This window comes from Haemaphysalis longicornis, unplaced genomic scaffold (assembly GCF_048455015.1).
Source record: "Haemaphysalis longicornis isolate Haplotype H1 unplaced genomic scaffold, Haemaphysalis longicornis Haplotype H1 scaffold_1, whole genome shotgun sequence".
NCBI lineage: Eukaryota > Metazoa > Arthropoda > Arachnida > Ixodida > Ixodidae > Haemaphysalis > Haemaphysalis longicornis.
In genome coordinates this window covers 48,614,261-48,628,428 of record NW_027526203.1, presented here as the reverse complement: position 1 = coordinate 48,628,428, position 14,168 = coordinate 48,614,261, and positions in this window count along the sequence as shown.

The following is a 14,168-nucleotide window of genomic DNA, read 5'->3' as shown; positions in this document are numbered from 1 at the left end:
CCCTTAATTCTTTCAGGTTAAGGGTGTTTGTTATACAGGGTGTTGCGACAATAATTGGAACACTTTAAAAGTTTTTCCTGAGCGAACCGCCGCTCTGTTTGCGTTCAAACTTGCCACGAAGGTCGCAATTTGTGGTCAATTTTGTTTGATACCGGGAGCAACGATGCTTACCTGTGTATTCTGAAAATAAAATAAAAACGATTTTTGCCTATTGGAAAATGGCAGCTGATTTGGACGTGCGAGCCAGCGCAAATTGATGTTGGAACGACGGAATCACCTGCAGATTGAAACGCACGTTTGGGATTCACGTACGGAGCCAAATGGCGCAGCAGACGATCAGAAAGTGCACCTAGAAATGAGCTAACAGACGATCAGAAAACCTGGTTTTCGGGCTCGCACGTCCAAATCACCGCCATTTTCCCATATGCGAAAATCGTTTTTATTTATTTTCAGGATAAACAGGCAAGTACCGTCGTTGTTCCCAGTGTCAAACAAAATAGATCACAAAATGCGACCTTCGTGTGAAGTTTCAGTGCGAACAGAGCGACGGTTCGCTCAGGAAAAATTTTTAAGTGTTCCAATTACTGTCACAACACGCTGTATATAACAAAAGCAGGTCCTCTGCCTTTATACAACTGCTCTGCCCGCAGTCGCGGGCAGAGCAGTTGCGGATTATTTCACGGCAAATGCGCTAGTCCGGCACGTACAACCAGAGCCCGTGCACGGTTGGTGTGAGCTTTGTGTGTGATGCAGTGCACAAAACTAACAAACGGTCGGAAGCCTTGAGCAGGCTCTTCAGTAGCTTGGCAAACTAAAAAACTGTCGAAGGCGTAGCATTGATGCAATACCAGTGACGTCTGCATGAGTCATTTATCTGTTGCTGCTTACCTTGTGGTACTACTCTGGTTCAGTGCGGTCCCCATCGAGCCGCTACTCTCCCAGCCACCACCTGCGCCCACCGGCCTGGTCCCCCGCTGGCATCCTGTAGCGGCCCCCGGCCGACGGCAGCTCCCCACCGCCCAAGGTCGGCCTCCGTTTCTAACCCCCGTGTGCACGCCCGTGTTTTCAGCAGCCTGTGTCCAGGATGTCTGCTGCATTTGCCGGGAATGTGCATGGCGAGCCGCCGATGACGCAAAGCACGGCAGGTGCAGCACCAAGGAGGAGGAGGAACGGGAGGCTACGGGTCGAGCAGCTCGCCACCTGAGAGTGGGTCGGCCCCCAGTGTTTTTATAGCTCTCCATCCTGGGGGGCGGCGTTTTGCCCTCCCCATGGTGCTTCTCCTGCAACCGTTCCATGTTGTTCCCCATGACTTCAACACTGCATCCAGTGTGGTAGGGTCGAGGAATCTGCAATAGACATGCTGCCATGCTGGTTGGGCCGTATGGTTGTGAGCTTTTGGGGAAGTTGGCACTGGTTCAGTAAGAGCAAAACGGCTCAGGTTTCTTTACTGGGCTCAGCAAAGAAGGGACTGGCCGGCCCAGTGCCAAGATTCCAGGCTCGAAGGGCTGCGAGAGCTTGCGCACGTTTATGAACCTGTATGCACCGGAATGGGAGGGTTGTGTTTCATCACCGGTGAGGGCAGGGCGTGGCAGTGCCTCAGGTGCACACTCCACTGTCACCTGCGTGAGTGTTCAAATGAATTCGCTGAAAAATGTTCTACCCCGAACGGTCTTGTCGACGACATTCAAATGTCGACGACATTGAAATTAGTTTTAAGTCCTGTAAATCATCTATATGTGAACGCCAGATCCACTTGAGTGTCAACACACTCGTTACATGGGCTGAGAAAAACGGGTTTACATTTAATGCTGATAAATGCGCCGCTGTGGTACTTTCCAGTCAACATGGTGTCCATCCCCTTCCCTGCATCACGCTACACTCGAACCTTGTTATAACGTAACGGGATATAACGAAATAATGGATATAACGATGTAAATGAGATTCCCCTTGAAATTCCCATAGACATACGTGAATTTTGAAGGAGCACTGACACAAAAATTTTATGTTACACTTTTATTGCTTTTATCGATGCTTAATGGTCTGGCCAACCTGAAACAGCACTTCAAATACTTCAGCGCACAATAGTTAATTACATTGAACGGGCTGAAAATCGTTTGTTTCAAATTCCCGCACTTTTATCCCGAACGGCGCATATGACCTCACCGCTTTGTGCGGACGTCACCGGTGCCCACTTGAGAGGGTGTTGCGCCCGCTCGCCACTCGTGGGGCCGCGCGCGTGAAGTGACGCCACGAGTTTTTGACGAGTGCTGTCGCGTCACTTCTTTTTCCTCTCCTGGAGTGATGTCACGCTGATGTCCATTTGCTGAGTACCGCTCCGCGCGCTGCTCCGTCGGCGCGATAAATGAGATCCAATTGAACTATGTTCATCGCGTCTCAGGCCGCTCATATTTCAGCCAGGGTATTCTGTTGAGTGAAGGAAGCGAACTGTGCAATAATATTAACACCGAAAATTGGTGTCACTGCTCCTTTAAACCTCGTTTTAACGAAGAAAAACGGACTTCTCAATGGATATAACGAACCGAATTGATCTCCGCATGAAAAAAATGCATATTTTACGCCGACAGTACCAGTTTTCGCCGCATTGGCAGCCGCGCGGCCTGGCAATTCAAAGCTCCCGCCTCCCAACAGCAGCCGCGCTGCGTCACGGCAATCTCGGAGGCGACGCTTTCCCTGGAGTTGCCGGCGAGCGGCCGTGCCAGCCTCCTCGTTATCCCAGCTGCATGGCGAGCGATGGGCCAGCTTGGTGGAGTGGGGCGAGCGGGGCCACGTGACAATGATGGGAGGAGACACAAGGCAGAGGCGCGGCTCGTTGCCCGTCTCCACTTCACCATCTCTCTCTTTCTCACCGCCTGCGGTCGTGTGGGATGTTGTGTTCGCGTTCTTCCTTGTCCGCCATGTGCTATCAACAACGGACTTGTGTCCGCTATCAACTAGCGGACACAAGCGATGACGAAGACGCCATGGGCGCCGATTCCCGCGCGTTCACCGTGCCTACGTTGTCACAGGCGCTCGACGCTGTTGACGTGCGGCGTCGTTTTTCTCGGTGCTAAGGATGACGGAGACAACGGCATGAAGGCGGTGGCCATCGCTGAAAAAGAGGTGCTTTGCTTGCGTCGTCCGAAGCAGAAGACCATTGTAGACTTTTTTTCCCAAAGTGCTAGCGGACAATAAAATTAAGGGTGTGCGAATATTCGAAACTTCGAATATTCGATTCGAATATTTTGGTATTCGATTCGATTCGAATGACACTTTTATGGTTCGAAATATTCGAACCACCCAAAACTAAAAAAAAAAAAAAAAATTCAGAGCGTGTCTCAGCAGCAAAGTGGCGAAGCATATACACGGCGAACAGTACGTGCTTTCGCAGACTGTATCGATGTTGTTGTTTTCTGCTCGCGAAAACGCTCTGCGCACGCCCAACGCGCGCTGACACCGCCGCCGGGAAACCACCCCCACGCTGCGCGCGGCGCGGCCGGCGGCGTCAACATGGCGTCGGCTCCAGCCGCGAAGTGGCGCGGGCGCTCGAGCGACCGTTTCCAACCGCTCTTTAAAAGGTGGCTTAAGGGAGACACGAAGTTGCTTGTGCGGTAAAGGAGCTGATAATGCATGCGAAAACGGTACTATAAATCCACGAGGCTGACACACGCGCACACATTAAAAACATCCCCCTCGCGAGGGGCACGATCAAATGCAGAGCATTTCTGCGGGGGGGGGGGGGGGCGCCTGGGGGCGCCTGCAAGTCGTATGGATTACGTATTGGTTGTTGTTGTTGTAATTGTTGTCTTCCAGCGTAGACATTGTCGATGAAGTCGATGGTGAAACGTGCCGTGAACCCCCTGCCGCGGCTATGACGCAACGTGGAGCGGCTATGACGCAACGTGGCGCGGCTATGACGCAACACAATCCAACACACTCCACTTTATTCCAATCCAATCCAAATCCAAGCCAATCCAAGCCAATCCAATCGAATCCAATCCAATGCCCCTCGCGAGAGAGTGTTATAGCGCCGAAATCGCCACCACGCGAACGCGTGATGCTGACGTCACGATCACGCCACAGATGTTAGCGACCGCAGCGCGCGCGAACGACATATGTGGTTTAAGCGCGAACCGACCGCGGCGAGAGAGCGCGATGCGAGCGCCCCACCTGTTCTTGCGCGCGAACCTAACGCGGCGAGAGAGGGTGTTGCGCACGTCCCCACCTGTTGTGCGCCCGAACCGAACGCGGCGAGAGAGGGCGTTGCGAGCGGAGAGAAGGCGAGGAGGACGCGGGGGAGAGGGCGCACCTCTGGCCGACGGTTGAATGAGTCAAGGATATAAGGCACGTTCGTAACCTTCTTTTCTGTGTCGGCTTTGTGGCTTAGTTGGTAGAGTACCGTGCACCTTGCGTTCCGCCCGCAGAGTCGTGGGATCGAAACCTGGCACCGGCAAGTATTATTTTTTTATATAGTGTTGGGGGAGCGATGCGGACGTGGACTACGGACGCCAACGCGGGTGACTCGTGAGTTACTGAAATGCTCTGCATTTCAAACATCATCCGCGGCGCTAGAAAGCGCCCGTAAAATATTTGCCGGGGTGCTAAGCCTAACCATCTCCGGCAGAGCCAAGCCGGCTGTCTCGTTCTCATCGCAAGTAGTCAGGCCCCTCCATTCTGCCGCGCGCGTCGTGCGTCATTTGCTGACCGAGGTAGGCGCTACCGCGGGCGCGAAATCGTCGATGCGGGCGTGAAAATACAGCGCTCGCAGAGCCGAGGCGAGCGAATCGCGTGCAAAAACGCACCATGCGGTTCACACTTGACTGTTGCGGCGTGTAGCGAGCTTTGGCACCGTGAATGAGGAGACGATGCGCGAAGCTTTACGCGCTCCAGAAAAGACTGCTTTGCGACATGGGGGTTAAAAAAAGAAGAAAAAATCACAAATGTCTTCACGCGAATGTAAGAGAGGAAATAAACGAAAACTTTTTTCAGCGCTCAATTTTTTGGTCTGTGTTGGTTCATACGAATTTCGGGTGATACGAATAGTTTTCGCGGTCCCGCAAGATTAGTATCATCTAGATTTTACTGTATCAGCGCGCGGCACTGTGCACAGGCTCGGGCATGCCAGCCACTAGTGTCTCAAGTGCTACTTTCGGTATCTGGTGGAGTCGTGACGAGCAGGAGGTTGTCACTGCTCCCCGAACATGTCGAGCAGTTAACCTTTCTCCATGTTAACATTTAAGTGAGTGCAGACCTTAACCTCTTGAGTTCAATGGTATTGTGTAATTTCTAATTTTACTTTGTATGATTTGTTGTGCAATAAAGTTGCAGTTTTTGTGTCTCTAGATGGTGAAAACTTTAATTTTACAAAAAACAATAAGTATTCGTATCGAAAAATATTCGAAAAATATTCGATTCGATTCGAACTTTGTTTTTATTATTCGAATTCGCTTCGAAATTAAAAAATTGATATTCGCACACCCCTAAATAAAATAGCATGAGTATTGAATAAACCAAATATTTGTTTTGTAATCAACTTTATTTGCATTTGAGGTCGCCTAGCGATGGGGAGAGCCGCACGGCCATCTTTTTTCATCGTGCTTGAAAGGTTAACTGCCCCAATGGGCATACGTGGCGCTAAACGGCGATAATTGGTATAACGAAATACAGTTGAACCCCTTTATAAGAGACACATACCGGGGATCAGTTTCTGTCTCTTATATGAGATCTCTTATAAGCAGGGAACCATGTTTTCACTTATTGATCAACCCCTAGTTCACAATGTGGGCACCGTATGACTAAAATAAGCTCAAAAGAATGCTACAGCATGTTTCAAAAGATTCATTCTAATTTATGTTCGGCCCCCAGTTGCTTCATGACTGTATTTACACTGTTTTCTTACAACCGATTTTGCAAGCTTTTTTCCTTTCCTTGTTTGTGGAAGATGAATCATAGATGTTGAGTTCACAACCCTGATGTATAGGCAGAGCGCACAGCTTCTTCCGCTGTGTGCTCAGGCTATTCATTATGCTTGCAGGACTCAACATCTGCGATGCTTCTTGATTGGGAGCTATGCGAGTGGGAGAGCCCGTATGCGCGATCACGCTCTATTCAATGGATGGCAGTAAGCTTCAACCACTTCTGTAAGTTGCATTTCCATTGGCAGGGCTTCTCATCGTCATTTCATAGCTGACTGAACCACTGTGTGTTTGCTGAAGTTATAATAAAATACGACTGCAGGCATCTGTCGTCCACCTGGGAAGCAACTGCAATTAGTGACTGGTAGCACTGCATCTGAATTTAAAATGTCTGTTACAATTGAGAGTATTAATTAAAGTTCAAGGATGACTTGTCCCTTATAACCAATCTTCTACATCCAATGTCTGTTATAAAAGAGGTCAATTTAATGGGAAAGATAGGGCAGCCAACCATGTGGGTTAATAGTGTCTCTTATACCCATTTGTCTCTTACATCCATGTCTCTTATAACGAGGTTCAATTGTAATGGATATAACAAAGTAATTATGACTTCCCCTTCAACTTCGTTATAACGAGGTTCGAGTGTACAAGGTCAGCCCATACCTGTGAAAAATGAGCACAAGTTTCTGGGTATTTTACGGGACCACAAACTCGCGTTCATTCCTCATATCAAATTGCCAAAAATGCAATGCCTGAAAATGGTGAGTATTTTAAAGGTTCTTTCCCATTAGTCATGGGGAACGGACACAAAGTGTCTGCTAGCACTTTCAAATAGGCTTGTAAGGTCAAGGATAGACTATGGATGTATTGTAAGGTCAAGGATAGACTATGGAGTGCGCAGTGCGCAGTCGACCTGTTCGGATGTGCTTTTCTGGTGCTCCGACAACAGCGTGTTTCTACAGTGACGGACAGCGAAACGGCAGAGACAGCGGAGGACAGCCGAAGCTGAGTATTTACCTGCACTGTTTCTTTCTCGTTTCTCGTTGTGTCGGGGTTTCAGCCGAGATGACGCGTAGAAAGCTGGTACAGTGTGGTAGCTGTCCGCGGCACGTAGACGCAGAGGAGTTTCAGCGGGATGGCGGCGAGGCAGACGAAGGGGCAGGTACGTGTCGGTTATGCGTAGTGGTGTCGCGGCTAGAACGCGTAGAAGCGGATAACTCGGGGTTAGCTAAGCGGGTTGCAGAACTGGAGGCAGCGCTAAGTAACGAACGCGATGTACGGAGGGCCGTTGAGGGAAAGTTAGAAGCAGCTGAGAGGGAGCTAGAAAGGAGCGTCATTTTGCCAGCAAATGACGACCACCTCGGCCCATGCAGCGAAGCGGAGGCATGCGCCGAGGGGACACCGGGGGTGGAAGCAGCAATAGGCAACAGCTACTCCCACGTGCTGCGAAATAGGACAGCAAAACCAGTCGATAACCCGGGTACCAGTAAAGAGCGGCACGTGGCAGATGATAGCGTGGTAATCATTGCGGGTGACTCTAACATGAAGAGGAGCAGCGCTGCCATAGTGGAAAGGGTAAAGGGGGATAAGCGTGTGAAGGTGGGGTGTTTCCCAGGTTAAACGATGCAGACGGTGATGACTGCAGCGAAGGGGCAGCTGGCCTTGTCTAGTAAAGCTAGAAACCTTGTGGTGATTGCCGCGGGGCTTAACGATGTTCTAAAGGGAGAGGAGGGAAAACTTGGCCAGGAGATAGCGAAGGGGGTAAAGGACCTGCGAGCGACGGCCCCAAATGTGCGCATTGCAGTCTGCACCGTGCCGGAGGTGATGAAGCAGGGCGTGCACACCGAACGGGTAGTACTCGCTGCTAACAGCGAGATCGTGAGGTGCGGTAGGGAACTTGGGCTTGAAGTGATAGACGTGAACAGGGTAGTGGGCAGCATCGGACATAGGCAAGCTTTTCAGTGGGACGGGATTCACTTCAGCCCCAGGCTAGGAAACAAGGTGGGGTGGCGCTTAGGTGGGAGAGCGGTAGCTTTTTTAGGGGGCCCCACGCAGCCAAGGAAGGCAAACTAGGAGACAAAGGGGAAGCAAGAGACACATGCACACTCAACGCTGGGAGGCAGCCAGGCCTAGAGCTAAACGGAGAACCTACGGACGTAACTGAGAGCGTTGACAGAAGCCATTTGGGTGGAAACAATGGATCAAACAATTCTGTAAAAGACAAACACAGACCCCGTAAGCGGAAAGGGAAAAACAAATGCAATAAATATTTAATCAGCTACATAAATATGCAGGGAGGCAGAAAGCCAGATAAGTGGGTGGAAATTCACAAGCAACTTGAACGGGAAGGAATAGACGTGTACGCTTTAGCCGAGACTCACCTCCGGGACCTAGAAGCCCCACCTATCATAGACATTTATGTCTGGGAAGGTTGCAACAGGACCACAGGAATGAAGAAAGGGGGAGGTGTTGGCATGCTCATTAAACAAGGGACCGACTGGCAGAGAGTGCATGAAAGTTGTAAAGAGCATCTATGGGTTAGAGGCACCATAGAGGGGAAAAATACATGGTTAGGAGTGGTGTATCTGTGGACCGGAAGTAGTACTAGGGAGCAAAATGAGGAAATGGTAAACTGTTTGAGAAGAGATATAAACGAGTTCAAAGATTCGGGCGAAATAATAATAGTTGGAGATATGAATGCCCATATAGAAGGTTTGGATGGATACACAGACCACAACGGTTCTCTAGTGATAGATCTATGCCACGAAAACCGGCTTGTAATAGTAAACACAGAAAGCAAGTGTGAAGGACAAATAACGTGGGAAAGCGGTAACATGCAGTCCAGCATAGACTACGGTTTAGTATCCGAGACAGTATACGGAAGGCTGCGGGAAATGAGGATAGATGAAAATGGAACAGACAGCTTAGGAAGCGACCACAAGCGGTTTAGCTTGCACTTTGGAGGCGCAACCCGGACAAATGCAGAAATAGGTACAATAGGAGGAAATAATTTGAATAATGAGCAGCTAAAGATCATCGCTGATAGATTGGAAGATGAAATCAATAAATACCCAGGCAAAAATTGGGATTACGACGAAATGATTGCGTTGATAAAGGGTAAGATGAATGAAGCAAAGGAACGAAACCGATGGAAAGGGAAGGGAAAGCCGAGAAGCTGGTGGAATAAGGAAATAAAAGAGGCTATTGACCAGCGAAGAAAGGCGTCGAGAGAACATAGAGAAGCAAAAAGAACTGGTATGGAACCGGAGTTAGTGAAGGAAAAGTGGGAGGTCTACCGTGGGAAAAAACTAGAACTGCAGAAAATGGTGCAAGCGAAGATCAAGCAGACAAGCGAACAATGGATGGCAGAAATACGGAAGAAGGACAAAAGCGCATCCAAAAATTTTTGGAACCATGTAAAATAACTAAGCTCAAAAAACAATAACCATCAAAAATTCCTGATTGATGAGGAGGGGGAACATTTAGAAGGAGAGCACGCGTTGGCGCATATTCATCGAGTGATTAGTGAGAAGTTTAGGACAATAGTGGTAGGGAAACCTGCACCGATAACATCAGCGCCACAAAAGACTGCGGAAAGGGAAATAAGTTTGAGCAACCTTGATTGGAAAAAAGCAGAGCAAAAGGTTTCCCCCCAGACAGCAGTGGGCCCGGACGGAATACCAATGCAACTGATAAACCTACTTGGACCTAAAAGTAAGGAATCGTTTATGAGGGCAATAGATAAGGTGATAGAAACCAAACAAATACCAGAGGACTGGTTAGAAAGTAGGATGAATTTAATATATAAAGGCAGAGGAGACCAAGCCAGTATTGATTCATACAGGCCACTCACAGTAACGTCAGTGGTGTATAGATTCGTAATGCAGGCGATAAAATCAGAAATTCAAGCATGGATGGAAGAAAATGAAATACTTGGGGAACTGCAGAATGGATTTAGACAAGACAGGCGACTGGATGACAATCTGTTCATGATAACGCAATGCATTGAAATTGCGAAAGCACAGAAGAGACCACTATGGATTACGTTCTTGGACATTAAAGGGGCGTATGACAACGTAAACAGAGAACGGCTGTGGAGAATGCTGAAACTTCAGGGATTAGATGACGAGTTAGTACAGTTCCTTATAGCAATCTATAAAGACAATAGAGTGCACCTTACTTGGGAAGGACAGAAATGCGCCCAGCAGGTCAACATCCATCGGGGACTGAAACAGGGATGCCCTTTGAGCCCAATACTGTTCATGCTTTACATGGCAGGGTTAGAAAAGAAACTGGAAGAAAGTCAAGCAGGGTTTAGCCTAACCCATATGCTGCAAGGCGAAGTGGTACAACAGCATATTCCGGGAATGTTATACGCAGACGACATTGTTCTTTTAGCTGATAACCAAACCGATATGCAGCGGCTAATAAATATTTGCGGCCATGAAGCCACTGACCTCGGATTAAATTTCAGTGCAGAAAAATCAGGAATAATGGTTTTCAATGACGCTACCACCGACGTAGTGTCTATTCAGCAAGGCGAATTACCTACAGTGAAGGAATATAAATATTTGGGAGTATGGATAAACGAAGGGGATAACTACTTAAGTACTCACGAGGAGCAACTTAAGGTTAAGGGAAAGCGAAACGCAGCTATAATGAAGCATAGAGCTCTGTGGGGGTATAACAAATATGAAGTAGTAAGATGAATGTGGAAAGGAGTAATGGTTCCGGGTCTCACGTTTGCGAATGCTGTACTCTGCTTAAAATGAGACGTTCTATCAGGCCTTGAAGTAAACCAGAGAACGGTAGGACGTTTGGCCTTAGGCGCGCATGGAAAAACAACTAACGAAGCAGTTCAGGGAGATATGGGCTGGGCGTCGTTTGAAGTTAGAGAAGCTCAGAGTAAAATATGCTTTGAGATGAGGTTGAGGGCAATGGATCAACGAAGGTGGGCAGCTAAGGTATTTAGGTACCTATACTTGAAAAGCGTGGACACGCAGTGGTTAAGAAAGACTAGAAGGCTAACGATGAAATACGGAAAGAACAGTGGGGAATCCAAAACAGCCAAGGTAACCAAAAAAGAGGCAAGGCATATTGAAACGAATAAATGGAGGGAAAAAATGGAAGCTAAAACGTCGTTAGAGATGTACAGGGCTGAGAAGATGAACATCAGAAAGGAAAATTTCTACGATAATTCCCAGGGCAGTGCTTTGCTTTTTTGAGGCTAGAGCAGGTTGCCTGCGAACTAAGAGTTTTGTGGGGAAGTATTCACAAAATGATGGGGTATGCGTGGTCTGCGGAAAAGAAACAGAAACTATGCGGCACATCGTGTTAGAATGTGAGGGTATCCATCCAAATCTACATGAAGGGAATATTGGGCTTTCAGAAGCCCTAGGATTTAAGGGTATCACAGAGGAAGTTAACTTCAAGGCTGTCGAGGGGACGAAAAGAAGATTAGAATGCTGGTGGACGAAAAGCAGAGAGGGGAACATTGCCTAGGACAGTTACCACCTGTAACAGGAAAAAAAAGTATTTTGTGCCTAATAAGCTTTTTGTGCCTGCCCTAAGCAGCGCTAGTATTGAACCAAAAGTGTAAAACATAGGTATATTAGTCCTTTTTGGTCAGATGACATGTCATCACCCCGATACAAAGGGGAAACCAATAGAAATCATCATCGTATTGTATAACAGTTTTCAAGCAAAACACCACTAAAACTGTTGGACCCAGTACACAACTTGGGGCGTCGCATGGCCACAGGTACATATCGAATGAGCCCTATTCCATCCCTTCGTGTTGAATCCAATCAGTGTGGGGCTAGAGTACCAGCGCACTTACACAGCTCTGAAAAAATCACTTCTCTGAAGGAACACCCTTTGAACACCAATATGATAAATAACAGTAGTATTCAACGTTTTGAAAGACGACCATCCATAGCACCTCCTTTTCCTTTGGCTGTGTCACGCTTCGTAAAGGACTTCCAAATTCCTCTTTCTGGTGTTTAATGCACGTCTATTCATGAGTTGGTTGCTTCGTGGGACATTTGCCCAATTCTGTTAGTGTGGCATGTCCTTCAGAGAAGTAAAAAACAAAAATGTACCAGACTTCGTTATTGCTCAGCACTTTCTGTCACTCAGGGACAAATGCAAGGCAGCTGAATTCTACACGGATTCCTCGCAGACTTGTGCAGGCGTGTCTTGTGCTGCAAATGGCCCCCTATTCAAACACAAACTTAAGAGCTCAGTCATATACACAGACTCTCTGAGTGTTGTTTCAGAGGTTTCATCTCTGAAGGCTAGTAAAAACTTTTAATGCTGTACTAAGAGCTCTGTACTCGGCTTATAGTCTCAAGCTTGCTGTCACAGTGTGCTGGGTTCCGGGCCACTGTGGCATTGCGGGAAATGAAGCCACTAGTCAAAGGGCTGCAGAAGCTGCCCTTTGTGACACCATAGACGTGAGCACATTTGCTCGTGGCAGTGGATGATACGGATCGGAAAGCCGCTAGGCAAGCGCTGGCAGCTGCTGTTTGCGTAGTTGTTTCTTAGGACACTCAAGACCAAAAATTCAATCGCGCAATGACTGGCCAGGTCTTCTTTCTGAGGCAGAGGCGGCGAGCATTGTGTCGCTGTGCCATTTCTGTTGCTGCCACGGCCCGCCACATGGCCACGCGGTGCATGTTGTTCTTGCTTCCTCATCCCCTGAGTCTTGTCTCGTACAGCAGTCCGGCCTCCACGTGTCGTGTGCCGATCCCCCGTCCGGGGCGAGTGCGGGGTCATACAGGATGTGCCGGAAGAGCTTCTCCCGAGCTCTGCACCAGGCGAGCCACGCAACCCCCTCCCTGCTCATGGAACGCCAAGCATGCCGAAACGCTTCTCATCTATACCGTAGGCATGCTGTTGTACCATCTTCGGAACCTAGAAGCACCCTGTGCTGCAAGGTTGAGGTAACCCTACGCTAGCGTGAGACCATTTAATTTTATCCCTGCCCCTCTCTCGGTTCTACATGTGGAGCTTGAATGTCGTACTCAGTACTTACGAGTGGGAGCGCATACAAAGTGCCAACACCTAAGTGCACCTGGCTGAAGTGTCACTTAGCCAGCTGGAATGATGCTCGCTTTCAAGACAGGCACTTCGACAAGCATGCATTTCCAAAACGCACATTTGGCAGTCTGGCCGCATTGGCAAGTGGTCCAAAAGTTTTTGAGAAACAGCGGACACTTAGATTACTGTATATAATCTGGAAAGAATATTTTCAGAAATTTATGTCTAGTTCATTTTGATAAACGGGAAAGTAATGATTAACAGGGGAAGGGTCTTAGAATGGTGAAAAATTGCGAAAAAATGCATTTTGCGAGAAAACACATTTTTGAAGTCTTTATACCTTCAAACACCTAGTGTAAAAGTTCCAACGCTGAATTTGATCGTGAAGGACCTAAAAATCAACTTTGAAAGCGCAGCAGAAACCGCGAAATGCCGAAAACCGGGCTAAAAAAGCTGGAACTTCACGCGCCACACTCGAAGCAGACCGCTGACGGCGGCCATCGTGAGCTAGCTTTGTTGCTGATTTCTTTGTGCGTATTTTGCGCTATCTCAAAATGGCGTTGAACGAGGAGGATGAGCGTTACTGCCGATTTTCTGAAGGTCCATTACGAGCCGCTGATTGGAAGGAGCGCAGGCGCTATAGTCGAGGCCCCCGTTCCGCGTCTGATTGGCCGACGTGGTTGAGCCACTTTTTTTTTTCTCTCTCTCTCTCCTTATTTTGTGGTTGCAGGCTCTTACTCGCTGTCGCAGTTTTCTCTGCCGTTAGTGACTCTGATTCTGTCACAACGTCATTTTGTCTTGTGCCGCAATGCTTGGAGACCTGTACCTCAACAAATTACGCACTGCAAACATACATAAAAACGACGGAAGACGCCGTAGAAGGTGGTGCCAAGATCGCCTGTCACGTACGAACCTGGTCTGAGAAACGCTGCGTGGAAACATCCAGATTTAGTGAGCTACCGTGCTTCGATCTTATTTGTAAAAAAAAAAAATGACTGCAGCACAAAATGTTTGTGCTTTTTTTTAGTTTGCATAGACGTTGAAGGAAGTGCAAAGTAGGAAGTACCGTTTGCGAAGTTTAGCAAAAAGTGTAGTTTTCCAGCACAGTTTACAAAGGTTTTTCATTACTTGCATAGAGCTTTCCAGGTTATTTTTGTGGTACGGTCGCATACTTGTTTTTTTTTGGGGGGGGGGGGGAATGAGTGACACAGCACT